Here is a 15,925-nt window from a genome sequence, read left to right as displayed (position 1 = left end):
GTTTTCCTGGGCTTGTTGAGTACTTGAATATCTTACTTTGGGAGGTGTCTATTCCAGGCATTTTGTGCGTTTTTTAGACTGTTGTATCAGTTTTTATCACTTGTTGTTTAGTCGCACAGTAGTGTCTGACTCTTCTGGGACCCGTGGACTGTAACCCACAAGGCTCCTCTGACCATGGGATTTCCCAGGCAAGATTACTGGAGTGAGTTGCCATGTCCTTCTCCAGGGGATTTTCCCAACCCAGGGATCAAACTTGGATCTCCTGCATTGCAGGGATTCTTTACCACTGAGCCACCTGGTAAGCCCCAGTGTTTACCACTGGTTTATGGAAAACCATATATTCTGGATGCATTCATTTGTGAGATGTATATAACAAATATCTTTTCCCAATTTGTGACTTACCTTTTTCATTTTCTTGAAGTGGTCATTTGATGAGCAGAAGTTTCTAAGTTGATGAAGTCAATCACGCGAGTTTTCTTGATGTATAGTATTTTCTGTGTCTTCTTTAAGAATCCTTTCTCTACCCCAAGTCATGAAGATACATTTTCTGGAAATTTAGGGTTATAGTTGGTATATTTTAATTTGTGACCCCTTTCAAATTAATCTTGTGTATGGTGTGAAGTAAGGGGTTGACAGTATTTTTTTTCCATACATGTATCCAGGTGTCATAGCACCCCATTTTAAAAAAGACTTTCCTTTTCCTTTGAACCACTTTGGCATGTTTGTTGAAAATTAATCGAGTCACGTGTGGGTCCCTTTCTGGACGCGGTTCTGTTTCGCGCGTCTGTTCGTCCTGACACCAAGACCACACCGCTTCAGTTGCTAGAGCTTGGAATCCAGTAATCTTCCACGTCTGTACTTCTTTGGGGGTTATTTTTTTTCTCTGGGTCATTTTCTTTTCCCTACAAATTTTAGTATAAAGAATCAACTTGTCAGTTTCTTTCAAAAAGTCTTCTCTGACTTAGACTCGGATTGCATTCAATATATAGATTAATTTGGGAATAATAACATCTCAGTTCAGTTGCTCAGGCGTGTCCGACTCTTTGCGACCCCATGAATCGCAGCACACCAGGCCTCCCTGTTCATCACCATCTCCCAGAGTTCACTCAGACTCACGTCCATCGAGTCCATGATGCCATCCAGCCATCCCATCCTCTGTCGTCCCCTTCTCCTCCTGCCCCCAATCCCTCCCAGCATCAAAGTCTTTTCCAATGAGTCAACTCTTCACATGAGGTGGCCAAAGTACTGGAGTTTCAGCTTCAGCATCATTCCTTCCAAAGAAATCCCAGGGCTGATCTCCTTCAGAATGGACTGGTTGTATCTCCTTGCAGTCCAAGGGACTCTCAAGAGTCTTCTCCAACACCACAGTTCAAAAGCATCAATTCTTCGGCGCTCAGCCTTCTTCACAGTCCAACTCTCACATCCATACATGACTACTGGAAAAACCATAGCCTTGACTAGGCAGACCTTAGTCGGCAAAGTAATGTCTCTGCTTTTGAATATGCTGTCTAGGTTGGTCATAACTTTTCTTCCAAGGAGTAAGCGTCTTTTAATTCCATGGCTGCAGTCACCATCTGCAGTGATTTTGGAGCCCCCCAAAATAAAGTTTGACACTGTTTCCACTGTTTCCCCATCTATTTCCCATGAAGTGATGGGACCAGATGCCATGATCTTCGTTTTCTGAATGTTGAGCTTTAAGCCAACTTTTTCACTCTCCTATTTCACTTTCCTCAAGAGGCTTTTTAGCTCCTCTTCACTTTCTGCCATAAGGGTGGTGTCATCTGCATATCTGAGGTTATTGATATTTCTCCCGGCAATCTTGATTCTAGCTTGTGTTTCTTCCAGTCCACCGTTTCTCATGATGTACTCTGCATATAAGTTAAATAAGCAGGGTGACAATATACAGCCTTGACGTACTCCTTTTCCTATTTTGAACCAGTCTGTTGTTCCATGTCCAGTTCTAACTGTTGCTTCCTGACCTGCATACAGATTTCTCAAGAGGCAGGTCAGGTGGTCTGGTATTCCCATATTTTTCAGAATTTTCCACAGTTTATTGTAATCCACACAGTCAAAGGCTTTGGCATAGTCAATAAAGCAGAAATAGATGTTTTTCTGGAACTCTCTTGCTTTTTCGATGATCCAGCAGATGTTGGCAATTTGATCTCTGGTTCCTCTGCCTTTTCTAAAACCAGCTTGGACATTAGGAAGTTCACGGTTCACGTATTGCTGAAGCCTGGCTTGGAGAATTTTGAGCATTACTTTACTAGCGTGTGAGATGAGTGCAATTGTGCAGTAGTTTGAGCATTCTTTGGCAAAACATCTAAGCAATATTAAATCTTCCAGCCATGAGCATGGTACATCCCACCACTCAGCAAGACTTAGAGCTTTCAGGATGAAGGTCTTGCGTACTTCTTGTTAAATCTGTTTCTCAGCATTCTCTGTTTTCTGGCATTATTATAAGTGAGATCTTATTTAATTTCCCATTTGTTTGCTCCTCTTTTATAAAAACTACAGGAGATATTTGTATATTTTTAAAATGTTTATTGCAGTATACTTGCTTTACAATTTTGTGTGTGTTAGTTTCTAGTGCACAGCAAAATGAATCAGCTCTATATACACATATATCCCCTCTTTTTTGGATTCTTTCCCATTTAGGTTACCACAGAGCACTGAGTAGAGTTCCCGGAGCTACATAGTAGGTTCTCATTAGTTATCTATTTTGTGTATAGTATCAAAGGGAAAAGGGGAAAGATATACCCAACTGAATGCTAAGTTCCAGAGGACAGCAAGGAAAGATAAGAAGGCCTCCTTAAATGAACAGTGCAAAGACATAGAGAAAAACAATAGAATGGGAAAGACTGGCAACCCACTCCAGTGTTCTTGCCTGGAGAATCCCAGGGATGGGGGAGCCCGGTGGGCTGCCGTCTATGGGGTCGCACAGAGTCGGACACGACTGAAGTGACTTAGCAGCAGCAGCAGCAGCAGAGATCTCTTCAAGAAAATTGAAGCTGTCAAAGGAACATTTCATGCAAGGATGGACACAATAAAGGACAGAAACAGAAGCAGGTAAGGACCTAACAGAAGCAGAAGAGATTGAGAAGAGGTAGCAAGAATACCCAGAAGAACTATACCAAAAAAGGTATGACCTTTTGACCTGGATAACCACAATAATGCGGTCACTCACCTAGAGCCGGACATCCTGGAATGTGAAGTCAAGTGGGCCTTAGGAAACATTACTACTAACAAAGCTGGAGGAGGTGATGGAATTCCAGCTGAGCCATTTAAAGCTCTAAAACCTGATGCTGTTAAAAGTGCTACTCTCAGTGTGCTAAGGAAGTTGAAAACTCAGCAGCGGCCACTGAACTGGAAAGGGTCAGTTTTCATTCCAACCCCAAAGAAGGGCAATGCCAAGGAATGTTCAAGCTACTGCACAGTTGCACTCCTTTCACATTCTAGCAAGGTAATGCCCTAAATCCTTCAAATTAGGCTTCAATAGTATGTGAACCTAGAACTTCCAGATGTACAAGCTGGATTTAGAAAAGGCAGAGGAACCAGAGATCAAGTTGCCAAAATTTGTTGGATCATGGAGAAAGCAAAGGAGTTCCAGAAAAACACCTGCTTCTGCTTCATTGACTACACTAAAGCCTTTGAGCGTGTGGATCACAACAAACTGTGGAAAATTCCTCAAGAATTGGGAATACCAGACCACCTTACCTGTCTCCTGAGAAACCTGTATGCAGGTCAAGGAGCAACACTTAGAATCGGACATGGAACAACTGACTGGTTCACAATTGGGAAAGGAGTACACAAGGCTATGTATTGTCCCCTTGCTTATTTAACTTCTATGCAGAGTACATCATGCGAAATGCTGAGCTGGATGAATCACAAGCTGGAATCAAGGTTGCTGAGAGAAGTATCAACAACCTCAGATATGCAGATGATACCACTCTAATGGCAGAAAGTGAGAGGAACTAAAGACCCTCTTGATGATGGTGAAAGAGGAGAGTGAAAGGTTGACTTTAAACTCAGCTTTCAAGAAACGAAGACCATGGCATCTGGTCCCATCACTTCATGGCAAATAGATGGGGAAAAAATTGACAGTGACAGACTTTATTTTCTTGGGCTCCACAATCACTGTGGATGGTGACTGCAGCCATGGAATTAAAAGATGCTTGTTCCTTGGAAGGAAAGCTATGACAAACCTAGACAGCATATTGAAAAGCAGAGACATCACTTTGCCAACAACCGTCCATCTAGTCAAAGCTATGGTTTTTCCAGTAGTCATGTATGGATGTGAGAGTTGGATCATAAAGAAGGCTGAGTGCCAAAGAATTGATGCTTTTGAACTGTGGTGCTAGAGATGACTCTTGAGAGTTCCTTGGACTGTGTGGAGATCAAGCTAGTCAATCCTAAAGGAAGTCAACCCTGAATATTCATTGGAAGGACTGATGCTGAGGCTCCAATATTTGGCCACCTGATGCAAAGAGCCAACTCATTGGAAAAGACCCTGATGCTGGGAAAGATTGAAGGCCAAAGGATAGGGGTCAGCAGAGGATGAGATGATTACATAGCATCATCAACTCAATGGACATGAATTTGAACAAACTCCAGGAGACAGTGGAGGACAAAGGAGCATGGTGTGCTGCAATTCATAGGATTGCAAAGAGTTGGACACAACTTAGAGACTGAACAGCAACGATCAATACTGTGTATGTGTCAGTCCCAATCTCCCAGTTCATCCCACACACACACCCCTTCCTCCTCCGTAGATATTTGTGTATCGACATAGGATCTTGTGACATTGCTTATTAGTTCATGTTTTATTTCTGGTAGTTATTTTATAGAATTGTAGGATTTTTCCATAGAAACAATCATATCTTCTAATAATAAAGACAGTGTTACTTCCTCCATTCCAGTCTTCTGGGGTTTTATTTCTTTCACTTGTCTCATTGCGTTGGTTGAAACTGCAGTACAAGAGAGCAGGCATCCTTACCTCATTCCAACCTTAAGGAATACGCGTCCACTTTTTTACCATTGTGTGACATGAGATATAGACTTTTTGTAGATGGCTTTTATCAGATTGAGATGTCCTATTCTAGTTTGCCAAGAGTTTTTTTTTTTTTTTTTTTTTTTGTCAAATGGTCTTTGACAAAATTCTCTGTTAAATTTTGCCAGATGTTCTTTGTGTACCTACTGAGATGGGTTGAGGAAGTTTCTTTCTATTCTTAGTTTTCTAAAGGTTGTTTTCTCAATATAAACAGGTGTTAAATTTTGTTACGTGTTCTTTCTGCATCTACTAGGATGACATGATTTTTTTTCTCCTTTATTCTGTTAAGATAGTGAACTATCAGTTCAGTTCAGTCGCTCAGTCGTGTCCAACTCTTTGCGACCCCATGAATCGCAGCACAGCAGGCCTCCCTGTCCATCACCATCTCCCAGAGTTCACTCAGACTCACGTCCATCGAGTCCGTGATGCCATCCAGCCATCTCATCCTCGGTCATCCCCTTCTCCTCCTGCCCCCAATCCCTCCCAGCATCAGAGTCTTTTCCAATGAGTCAACTCCTCGCATGAGGTGGCCAGAGTACTGGAGCTTAAGCTTTAGCATCATTGCTTCCAAAAAATCCCAGGATTGATCTCCTTCAGAATGGACTGCGTGGATCTCCTTGCGGTCCAAGGGACTCTCAAGAGTCTTCTCCAACACCATAGTTCAAAAGCATCAATTCTTTGGCGCTCAGCCTTCTTCACAGTCCAACTCTCACATCCATACATGAACACAGGAAAAACCATAGCCTTGACTAGATGGACCTTAGTCAGCAAAGTAATGTCTCTGCTTTTGAATGTACTACCCAGGTTGGTCATAACTTTTCTTCCAAGGAGTAAGCGTCTTTTAATTTCATGGCTGTAGTCACCATCTGCAGTGATTTTGGAGCCCCCCAAAATAAAGTCTGACACTGTTTCCACTGTTTCCCCATCTATTTCCCATGAAGTGATGGGACCAGATGCCATAGTGCCTGATTTTTGAATGCTAAAACAGCTTTGCATTTCTGGGATAATTCCACTTGTATTCTCAGGAAGTATTCCTAGGAAAGTATTTGGGAAGAAATTTAACAAAAGGTATACAGACCCTCTACTCTGATATAAGATGTATTCTCCTTTTATATATTGCTATATTATATTTGTAATAATATGTTAAGGAGTTTTGTATCCATGCTTATATGGGATGCTGGCTTATGCCATTTTTCTTGTGATGTCTTTGTCAAGTTTTTATAAAATATATTGGGAGGTTTGTTTTTTTCTCTATTTTCTAAAAGATTTTATGTAATTTGTGTATTGCTACTTCTGCTGCTAAGTCACTTCAGTCATATCTGACCCTGTGTGACCCCATAGACAGCAGCCCGCCAGGCTCCTCTGTCCCTAGGATTCTCCAGGCAAGAATACCTATATTCATTTGTGTGTAATGTATTTCTTGATATGCTCAAGGTTAGGTTTATCATGTTACCTTCTTTTTTTTTTTTTTGATCTTGGGTTTGGTTTCCTCTTCCTTCTCTTGGATTCATTGGATAAATTTTGTATTCTATTTTATTTCTTCTATTGACTCTTTACCTCTACTTTTTAGCATAAGTTTTAGTTGGTTGTTATATTTCACTATGTATCCTTAACCTTTTTTTTTTTAATTACAAGCCTTCTTTTTTTGGAGATCCAATAAAAAGCAAAGTTGTCTGAAAAGCACAAAGAGTTCCCCCATATTCCCTACACTCACACAGCCTCCCCCACCATCAACATACTGCCTTAGAGCTTTACATTCATTGTAATCAGTGAGCAACACTGACGCGTCATTGTCAACCAAAGTCCATAGTTAATATCAGGGTTCAATCTTTGTGGTATACAGTCTGGGTTTTCAGATGCATAATGACCTGCATCCACCACTGCAGAGTCATACAGAGTAGTTTCTCTGCCCTAAAAATTCTCTGTGCTTCACCTGTTCATCTATCCTTTCCCCTGGACCCCTGGCAACTTCGAATCTTTTTAATGTCTTCATAGTGGTGTCTTTTCCAGAATATCTGTAGTTGGTATCATACAGTCTGCAGCCTTTTCAGATTGATTTCCTTCACTGAGGAAGTTTCCTTTATACCTTGTCGTAGCTTCATAGCTCATTTCTTCTTAGTGTTGATTAACGTTCCATGAATATCCTGTAGTTTGTTTATTCCTTCACCTACTGAAGGATGTCTTGAGGGAGTCAAAGTTTGGGCCACTGTGAACAGAGCTGCTGTAAACATTTGGGTGAATGTTGCCATTGGTTTTCTCCTGTATTTATTTCCTTCTTGGGTGCACTGGCTCTTCATTGCTGTGTGCAGGCCTTTTCTATTTGCACTGAGAGAGGGCTGCTCTCTAGCTGTGGTGTGCGGGCTTCTTATTGCCGTGACTTCTCTTCTTGCAGAGCCACAGGCTGTAGGGTGCTCCGGCTTCGGTAGTTGGGGTGCATGGGCTTAGTTGCATCGAGGCATGTGGAATCATCCCAGGGATTAAACCTGTGTTCCCTGTACTGGCAGGTGGGTTCTTAATCACTGGACCACCAGGGAAGCCCAGTCATTTGTCTTTTATTGATCTTGGATCCAGGATTCTTCTTCTTCTGCCTTCTCATGGGTTTCAATTGTTTGGGGTAAATACCCAGGAGTGCAGTTGCTCAATCGTGCATTTAATTTTGTAAGAAACCACCAAACTACCTTCCAAAGTGACTGTACTATTTTGCATTTCCACCAGCAATGAATGAGAGTTCCTGTTGCCCCACATCCTCCCTAGCATTTGGTGGTGTTGGTGCTTTTGATGGTGTGGTTTTTTTCTGCTATTTTTTCAATTATAATAGGTGTGAGTGGTATCTCATTATGGTTTTAATTTGCACTTCCCTGATGATATTGAGCATCTTTTCATATGTTTACTTGCCACATGGATATCTTTTTGTCTTGAACTGTCTTTTCAGATCTTTGCCCATTTTTAAATCATCCTTAACTTTTTAGTCTATAAAATTAACATTGTACCACTTCACATAAAAAGTAAGGACTTTGCAACAGTAGAATTCCTCCCCACAATCTTTGAGCTATTGCCACAGTTCACTTTCAGTTCAGTTCAGTTCGGTTCAGTTCTGTTCAGTTGCTCAGTCGTGTCCGACTCTTTGCGACCCCATGAATCACAGCACACCAGGCCTCTCTATCCATCACCAACTCCCAGAGTTCACTCAGACTCACGTCCATCGAGTCTGTGATGCCATCCAGCCATCTCATCCTCTGTCGTCCCCTTCTCCTCCTACCTCCAATCCCTCCCAGCATCAGAGTCTTTTCCAATGAGTCAACTATTCGCATGAGGTGGCCAAAGTACTGGAGTTTCAGCTTCAGCATCATTCCCTCCAAAGAAATCTCAGGGCTGATCTCCTTCAGAATGGACTGGTTGGATCTCCTTGCAATCCAAGGGACTCTCAAGAGTCTTCTCCAACACCACAGTTCAAAAGCATCAATTCTTCAGCGCTCAGCCTTCTTCACAGTCCAACTCTCACATCCATACATGACATCTATGCTATACACTGAATGCTTGTGTCCCCCCAAAATTCACATGTTGAGATCCTAATCACCAGTGTGATAGCATTTGGAGGTGGGGTCTTTGGATGCTGAGTAGGTCATGAGAGTGGAGCCGTTATGAATAGGATTCAGTTCAGTTCAGTCGCTCAGTTGTGTCTGACTCTTTGCGACCCCATGAATCGCAGCACGCCAGGCCTCCCTGTCCATCACCAACTCCTGGCGTTCACTCACACTTACATCCATTGAGTCCGTGATGCCATCCAACCATCTCATCTTCTGTCGTCCCCTTTTCCTCCTGCCCCCAGTCCCTCCCAGCATCAGAGTCTTTCCAATGAGTCAACTCTTCGCATGAGGCGGCCAAAGTACTGGAGTTTCAATGAATAGGATTAGTGCCCTTATAAAGGAGACCCAGTATTCTTGCCTGGGAAATCCCATGGACAGAGGATCCTGGTCGGCTGCAGTCCGTGGGGCCACAAAAAGTCAGACACGACTTAGCGACTAAACAAGGAAAGAGACCTCAGAGAGCTCCCTCGTCCCTTCTGCCCTGAGAGGACAGTGGAGCAGTGGACATCTATGTGCCTGGCAGTGGGCCCTCCCCAGACACTGACTCTGCTGGTGCCGTGATCTTGGACTTCAGCCCTAACACTGTGAGAAGCAAATGTCTGTTGTTTACAACCCACTGAGGCTCTGGGCGTCTGTTCCAGCAGACGGAGCAACTAAGACAATTTACATCCATTATAAACTCCATAATACAGTATTGAGATTTTTAAACAGCCAGCTGTCTTTTGAAGAAATGATTAAAAGAAACTTAAAGATAATTTTTTTGCCAATTCTGCTGCTTTTTTTCTTTTCCTGTAGATTCCAACTCCTGAGTGGTGTTACAGCCCTTCAGCCTGAAATTTTTCTTTTTTCTTTTAACATTTCCTGAAGTACAAACTGCTAGTGACTAATTCTCTCAGCTTTTGCCTCTCTGAATTTGCCTCTGTTTTGCCCTCATTTTGAAATCTTTTTCAGGGTATAGGTTGCTGCAATCAGGGTTTTGTTTTGTTTTTGTATTTAGAAGGAGTCTAAAGATGTCCTTTTTTTTCCTCTGGCTTCCACTGTTTCTGATGAGAAGTCAGCTTTTATTGTTTCATTTTGATGTTGTTGTTCAGTTGCTTAGTTGTGTCCAGCTCTTTGCGATCCCATAGACTGCAGCATGCTTCCATGGGGGGAAGGACAGCCAGCTTCCCTGTGCTTCACCATCTCCCTGAGTTTGCTCAGACTTGTGTCCATTCAATCCATGATGCCATCCAGCCGTCTCATCTTCCATCATTGTTCCCCTGCAAAGGTGTCCCATTTCTCTGGACACTTTGAAAGTGTTTTTCCTTTATCCATGGGCTTCAGCACTTAGACCCTGCTTTGCCCTCATTTTCTTCTGGCTTATCCTGCTTGGTGTTCTTTGTTGAGCTTCCATGGTGTATAAATTTGTTTTCATTAAATCTGTAAACATTGTCACAATTATTTCATGAAGTGTATTTTATGCTCCATTCTCTCCCCTTCCTTTCTGAGACTCGTTACATGTAGTTAGAACATTTGTTCTTATCCTTCAAGGGACTGGCTCTGTTAATTTTTTAATGTTCTTTTCTTTCCGCTGTTCAGATTGGAGAGTTCCTGATGATGGATCCTCAGTTTCCCTGACTGTTCTTCTTCAAACTGCTATAAGCCCATCCATGATTTTTTAATATCAGATATATTTTTAAATTCAACAATGTCATGTTCTTGTTTGTAGATTTTCCTCTTAAGATCCCCTATCTGTTTACCACTCACTAGCATCTTTGTCTTTAGTTTTTGGGTGTACTGCATGCTCAGTCACGCAGTCCTGTCTGACTCTTTGTGACCCCACAGACTGTAGCCCACCAGAGTCCTCTGTCCATGGAATTTTTCAGGCAAGAATATTGGAGCTGATTTCCATTTTCTCCTCCTGGGGATCTTCCCAACCCAGGGATCAAACCCCCACCTCCCATGTTGGCACGCAAATTCTTTACCACTGAGCCACCTAGTTGGCCAAAAAGTTCTTTTGGATTTTCCCATAAGATGTTATGGAAAAACCTCCATGAACTTTCTGACTAACCCAATACTTCTAATTGCCACATGAAAGGCAATTATAAGTACATGCTCATTTCAACCTCTGTGTCATCTGGGGTTTTTTTATTTTTAATTTATCTTGTGCAGCCTCTACAATTATGCAGCAGATGGAGGAGAACCTTTGGTTCTGCTCAGTTTCTGATAGAGTTTTGCAAGAGTCCTCCTGTCAGATGAGGCCTCCATCATCCATCACCTTCTTCGATCAGAATTGACCCTAAGAGACTTCTTCCTGACACCCATCTTCTGGGGTCATTTTGCACACCATCAAAGCCCGGACACAGTGGTCCAGGGTGGACTCCCTGTGGCTTCACCGTAATGCTACTTTCCCACAGTGTCCTATCACCAAGACATATGAGGTTATCACATAATGGACAAAGTCCCGCCAGCGTGTGCTGTCAGTCAGCGGCTACTTCTCAGCTTCAGATTCCTCTGAGGGTGTCCTTCTCCCTCAAAAGTCCACCCCCCTCATCACACCATGGCGGTGGAGGGCGGGGGTCTGTTCTCAGAGAGGAGGCCAGTGTGCAAAATGTCTTTGCCCTCGTGGGTCAGTGAGACACTGCCCATCTTTTTTTTTTTATGTTGATGCCTTTTAATTTTTATTGTTAATTTATTTCATTGGCGTATAGTTGCTTCACAGTGCTGTGCTAGTTTCTGCTGTATATCAAAGTGAATCAGTCACGTGTCTACGTATATCCCCGTTTTTTGGATTTCCTTCCTATTTAGGTCACCGCAGAGCATTGAGTAAAGTTCCCTGTGCTCTACAGTAGGTTCTCATTAGTTATGTATTTTCTACATAGTAGTGTATGTATGCCAATCTCAGTCTCCCGTTTCATCCTATCCCACCTTCCACCCTCGCTGCATTGCAAATAAGTTCATCTATTTTTATAGATTCCACACATATGCATTAATAGACGATATTTGTTTTTCTCTTTTTGAATTTTTTAAAATGAAACAGGTGAACGTTTTTAATGATAAAAGGTACAATTCACAAAGAAGATAGACATCGTAAACCATTAGACACCTAACAACAGAGAAACAAAGATACATAAAGCAAAAATCAGAGGAAATATAAGGGAAAAGAAAAAGATATATAATCACAGGCGACACTGCCTGTCTTTGCAGCCCACGTGGGAACATGCCTGGGGCGCACCAGGGGGTCTGGCCGAGTCACACCAAGGCTTTCTCGCTACATCAGCAGCCGCTTCAGGCTCTTAGGAGCCTTACATGATCAGCATGTACAAACCATTCAGAACAGTGCCTGGAATCTAGGAAGTGCTCCATAAAGACTGCCATGGTTGTTGCAATCATGAAACAATAAAGTTGCATTGCTGTCTGTCCCAGGAGCTACTCCCTCTGAGACATTTTTCTCAAAATCTGAGCCTAAAGGGAGAGGAGGGCAAAGGGAGGAATTGTGCCCAGACATCTGAGGTCAGACTCAGCTATGCAGAGCTCGAATCCCAGCTCCAGAACGGAAGGGGACACAGTCCAGTTCCTGCCGCCGAGGGCTGGCGGGTCTGCAGCGAGCCTGCAAGGGCTCAGCCAAGACAGCTATGTAGGAGACACTCTCCCCACATCAGATACAGTCGCTAGGGCCCCAGGGTCCCCTTCGCTTTCTTTGTCTCATCAGAACGGCTACCAGGAAGTGAAAGCATCTAGTCGAAGCCACACTGAGCATCGCCTGGAACATCCCTTTGGCCGCCAATAGCCGAGGGCGATTTCTTGGCAGGACAGACAGAGGAAATGGTGCTTGTCCCTTTAAGGAGGGAGGCCAGGCCACTGTTCATCATCCCACTTTATCGTGCTCCTGGCTGTAAAGGAAGCGCCCTCCTTCTGCTCTTTGTTTTATGACCTCCATAAACCGTGAATTGCCATGACTGTGCCCGGGGCTAGAATGGCCTTGCTGGCTGGAGGGGCCAGGAGAGCAAAAGTGGAGCAGAGGTGAGTCCCCCCCTTCTTCCCTGGAGAGGGGCAGTGCCACCCTCAGAAGGAGGGGTGGGAGGGGACAGACAGGAAGTCCCCTCCCGGCCCTACCTACACACAGCTCTGGAAATAAATGCACCCCCAGTATTCAGGGTCTCAGATGGGGGTGATTTTCTCTAATGCAAAAGCAAGACATGCCCTTATGAAGGAATATCCATGTTGCTTTTAGAAAAAGCTTTGGGAGGGAGTCCGTTAAGTATATATTTTGAAGGGTGCTCAGGGCTTTGGGTGAGATGGATAAAGTCAGTTTGTGCATCATACTGACAGCATGGAGACACAGTAAAAATATTATGCAACACTTATACAGACGTATCAGGAGAGACTGGGACTCTCAGTGGGCTCCAGGCAGCACACACATGCCCACAGGTGTTACTCATGACACTGTTGGGGGTTGAGGTTCCAGAACCCGTGCCGATGTTCCCAGGCCTCCTCCCTGCAGACACAGGTGTGGGGCCAGAGTGTTACTAGGGCTGTGGTTGTCTCCCATTTGCCCTCAGGGAGGATGGTACATGTGCCAACCATCCTGGGTGTGCGGAGGATGGAAGAATGGCCATGGACAGACCAGCGTTCTGTCCACTGTTCTGTGCCACCCAGCACGGCATGGAAAGAGCAGTACCTGTCCACTGACTGGCCTAGCTGGCCAGGGCATCGCCTTCAGCTGACCTCTGAAATAGGAATTGGAGGGTTTGGCTGTCTTGTCGATCAGTTAAACCTGACTTTTATGTCACTCTGCGCTGCAGATTTGTCTGAAACAAATAAACAATTCCTGGAAGGGCTGGGAGAGGCGGAGGCGGGTTCCTTGAAACGTGCACAGCAGCAGAGTCGGGCAGCAGCCTCTGGCACCGGGGGAAGGCAGGCATGGATGCTGTTCTGGCCACTCACGGGGGCAGCCGAAGAAACACCATGGGGAAGGGTGCCCATCCTGCCAGCCCACAGGCAGAGTCCTGCCCACAACCCCCACTGGGCAACTCTGCACCGGTCTCCAGGGGGTGGGCTGCTCTTGATCCCTCAGTTCTGGCCCAAGTCAGGTTGAGGGCCACCCTGGTAGAGAGCCACAGTCCGGAAATATCCAGAAAACCCAGTTCAGATGCTGCCAGACTGCAAGATGGTCCTGGAACTAAACGCAACTGTTCCCTAATAGGTGGGAGACTCTGCTAGCCCCAGCATCTACCCGGCAGGGCCCGTTACCCGGGAGGTCAGCAGACGAGGCCTCCAGCATATTTAAGCCAGTCCTGTCTAGGTGTGAGCAGGGAGAGAGCAGCCCAAACCTGCAGAGGCTGGTGACGAGACCTCTGTGCTGACGGCTGGCCATTTGGCCTTCAGTAAATCTTTGCCTTAGTTAAAGCCGTGGCACTCATTAAATCGTGGTGAGCTTGGAGTAGCACCCTTGACATTCAGTAGCATGTCCTAGACCTGGGGACACTTCTGATGATACGTCAGCTGTTCTCACGGAGCAGAGTCTTCTCTGGAGAACACGTGGGTCACCCGTTGCCGTGGGCCGCCTCCACCGCAGTCTCCATTCTGTGAACCAGCAGGCATTCTGCTGACTCCTGTTCTCTCAGTCTTACTTCCTCTCTCAGTTATCTCAAAAACTTCCAAAGGCTTTTCAACAGTCCAGTAGGACACCAGCATGACCCCTCGCAAAGACCCCCAGTCATGTCCAATCTTGAACTGCCAGCGTCCCTGGCTGTGGATGGTTCTTCTTTTATTATTATTATTTTGACAACAAAGACATTTTGTATTGGAGCATAGCCAATTGACAATGTTGTGATAGTTTCAGGTGAACAGTGAAGGGATCCACCATATATATACATGCTTCCATTCTCCCCCACCTCCCATCCAGGCTGGCACATGCCGTTGAGCAGAGTTCCATGTGCTATGCAGCAGGTCTTGTTGGTTATCCGTTTTAAATATAGCAGTGTGCACGTGGTCTTCCCAGAGTCCTCAACTCTCCCTTCCCCCACCCCGGCCACCATGAGTTCGTTTTCTGTCTGTGAGTCTCTTTCTCCTTGGTAAGTTAAGTTCGTTTGTATCATTTCTTTTTCCCCATATGCGGCATGCCATATGACACTTCTCCTTCTCTCTCTGGCTCACTGCACTCAGGATGACATTCTCTAGGTCTACCCATGTGGCTGCAAATGGCCTTATTTCATTCTTTTTAATGGCTGAGTAGTCTTCCACTGTGTGTGTGTATATATATATATACACCACTCCTTCTTTATCCATTCCTTTGTCGATGGACATTTAGGTTGTTTTAATGTCTTGGCCATTGTAAACAGTGCTTCAGTGAACATTGTGGAGCATGTATCTCTTCGGGCCATATTTTTCTCTGGATATATGCCCAGGAGTGGGATTGCAGGGTCTTATATTAGCTCTGTTTTTAGTTTTTTGAAGAACCTCCGTACTGTTCTCTGTAGCAGCTATACCAATTACATTCTGTGGCTACTTATTCTTAAAGCTATCTAAAACTGTCAAAGCAGAAGCACTTGAATTTACTTTAATTTTTAAAATTCTGTATATGCCACGCGGTATCTAGCAAAGAGTGGGTTTCCTACAAGTGGCGCTAGTGGTAAAGAACCCACCTGCCAATGCAGAAGAGATATGGATTCGATCCTTGGGTTGAGAAGAGCCCCTGGAGAAGGAAATCGCAACCCACTCCAGTATTCTTGCCTGGAGAATTCCATGGACAGAGGAGCCTGGCAGGCTACAGTCCATGGGGCCGCCAAGAGTCAAACATGACTGAGGTGACTTAGCACGCACATACATACTGTGAACTTTTCCTGATACAGTGTGGTTTGGCCACCAAAGTTGGGACTGACTCATATATGCAATTGAAAACTGCTTGTTGCCCCTAAATCCAGGAATTTAGGGCTACCCGAGGCTTCCAGAGGCCCTGGGGAACGGAAAAGCATCTTCAGGACACTGTAGGAAGGATGCTGCTGCTTCTCAGCCTGGACATAGTTCCCTGCCCCCCCCAGAGTTCAGCCTGTCACCCCAGGGACCCTGAACACACCAGGGAAGGCACTCAAAGCAAGAGAAGGTATCAGAGAGCCCGTAGCTGCCAGCAACCCTCAGTGATAGAACAGCTGCTCAGTGACCATTAGTGATGGAACAACACCTGTGGATGCCAGGGTCCCTTAGTCATGGAACAACACCTATGCCTGTTACTACTTGGAAGAAAAGCTATGACAAACCTAGACAGCATATTACAAAGCAGAGACATCACTTTGCCGAAAAAGGTCCATAG

At 44.6% G+C, this 15,925-nt stretch overlaps 1 protein-coding gene across 6 annotated transcripts in view; it reads left to right on the top strand.

The window, feature by feature from the left end:
* The window catches only part of PDE9A (phosphodiesterase 9A), a 107,452-nt gene that overhangs the window by 49,027 nt on the left and 42,500 nt on the right, over positions 1 to 15,925 (top strand). The window contains exon 1 of one of the 6 annotated variants that reach the window (XM_040231779.1): positions 12,441 to 12,636. The exons of 3 other annotated variants lie outside the window; for them this stretch is intronic. The gene's annotated coding sequence lies outside the window, so the exon portion shown is untranslated. Of the gene's footprint in view, positions 1 to 12,440; positions 12,637 to 15,925 lie in introns of those variants that run through there. 2 more of the 6 variants (XR_005719431.1, XM_040231770.1) reach the window with 2 other exon arrangements.

This window comes from Oryx dammah, unplaced genomic scaffold, assembly GCF_014754425.2.
Source record: "Oryx dammah isolate SB20612 unplaced genomic scaffold, SCBI_Odam_1.1 HiC_scaffold_2, whole genome shotgun sequence".
In the NCBI taxonomy this organism is placed as follows: Eukaryota; Metazoa; Chordata; class Mammalia; order Artiodactyla; family Bovidae; genus Oryx; species Oryx dammah.
This window is presented reverse-complemented; position numbering and strand designations above follow the sequence as displayed.